General features: G+C 43.1%; 1 non-coding gene across 1 annotated transcript; it reads right to left on the bottom strand.

Moving 5' to 3' along the window:
- Positions 1-206: 206 nt before the first annotated feature.
- trnas-gcu (transfer RNA serine (anticodon GCU)) lies at positions 207-288 on the bottom strand. The gene has a single exon. It is a non-coding gene; the product is annotated as a tRNA-Ser (tRNA).
- Between the last annotated feature and the right edge of the window lie 1,525 nt (positions 289-1,813).

The following is a 1,813-nucleotide window of genomic DNA, read 5'->3' as shown; positions in this document are numbered from 1 at the left end:
TTCTCAATCTCCGATTCACGATCTCATCTCCACTTTCATTCAAGGTGGGTTGAGAAATTTCTTGGAATATTTTAATTTTAACAAGATATGAGCAATGCAGGGGCACAGACCAGCAACACCAGTGCAATTTTCACGAAATTGTATTTCAAGTAAGATTCAGTGAAATGCTTGGAAAGTGCATCAGCATCAAACGTGTAAAACAGTAACGACGAGGATGGGATTCGAACCCACGCGTGCAAAGCACAATGGATTAGCAGTCCATCGCCTTAACCACTCGGCCACCTCGTCTCACCAATATACTGTTTTCCGACATTCCATTTCTTGCTTTTTACATCTAATTAGAACTACCCTGAAAGAAATTCAACTTCACCGCTTATCCTGCCCGTGCACACAGATCTACAATGTTGAAAATGTACAATCAGCTTAATGTAAGCAACAGGCCTTCCGTTACTTCAGATGAGGGACTGTCAAAAATGGCCGGTTTCACGCCAGATTCAGAATGTAAAAAGCGTCGCCCAGATAATTAAAAGACCTTTGTAGGACTTGAACCTTCAATCTTCTGATAACTGAAGAATGTGCAACAGAAGTCAGATGCCTAATCCATTAGTCTATGCTGCCGCTGATGCCGCTGAATCTCTTTTTATGGGGCGAATTGTGAGCAGGTTCAAGGAAACTGCTCGAAAAAAGAAGTGGATTGAGGAAAAGATAAAAATATTTCAACTGAATTAACAGGTCCTCTGTGAGCTGGATTCGCACCAGCGCAGTGAAACTCAATGCAAATGGGCAATGACATCGGCGGCTCGTTGGTCTAGGGGTATGATTCTCGCTTTGGGCATATCACGATTAAAATGCGTGAGGTCCCGGGTTCAAATCCCGGACGAGCCCTGACACATTTTCTTAAACTCAACAACTCGGTCATCAAAGCTGAAATCGCTCTGCTTCTAAAAAAACGGCATGATCCGAGATTGTGAGCTCTGCCATTTGAAACAGACACAGAATGATCCGGGACTGTGAGCAATCCTGGTTCAAACAGACCCAGATTGATTCGCAACTGACCACGACCACGCCCATTATAGACAGGCCTGTTTTTCAAAGCTTATGAAATCCATGGCAACATCAATCGGGCTGTTTCTAAATCGATGCCCGGTTTAATCTTGGACGCCAAGTTGAAAGTTTACTCCATTATCATTTTTCCCATTATCTCCGTCATTTCACTCCAGCCAAATGAACTGAGTTTAGGTGTCAGCCGTGGCTCAGCGGTAGCATACTCAAGCCTCACTCCAGAGACTTGGGTGCATAATCCAGGCTGACACTCCAGGGCAGTACTGAGGTAGTGCTGCACTGTCGGCAGTGCCGTCTTTCTAGTAAGATGTTAAACTGGGGCTTCAGATCCCATGAGAGAATGCTGAAAAGAACGAGGATTTCTCGCGCATTATTTATCTCTCAACCAAAGAGCCAAAAACAGAAAATCTCATGTTTAAGTTTGATAAATATTTTTGAAATTCCAAAGGAGAAATTTACGTTCCTGTTCCCTAATCATTTGCCTCTGTTGCCGCTAGTCTTTTCATTCGGTGCCAATCTCAAAGGAAGGAAGAAGGAAGAGAGGGTTCTCAATCTCCGATTCACGATCTCATCTCCACTTTCATTCAAGGTGGGTTGAGAAATTTCTTGGAATATTTTAATTTTAACAAGATATGAGCAATGCAGGGGCACAGACCAGCAACACCAGTGCAATTTTCACGAAATTGTATTTCAAGTGAGGTTCAGTGAAATGCTTGGAAAGTGCATCAGCATCAAACGTGTAAAACAGTAA

The sequence above is a fragment of the Somniosus microcephalus genome, unplaced genomic scaffold (genome assembly GCF_052327205.1).
Source record: "Somniosus microcephalus isolate GS21.2 unplaced genomic scaffold, FLI_Smic_1.0 unresolved_chr1, whole genome shotgun sequence".
Classification (NCBI taxonomy): domain Eukaryota; kingdom Metazoa; phylum Chordata; class Chondrichthyes; order Squaliformes; family Somniosidae; genus Somniosus; species Somniosus microcephalus.
The sequence above is the reverse complement of the archived record's forward strand: the minus strand, read 5'-3'. Positions and strand labels throughout refer to the sequence as shown.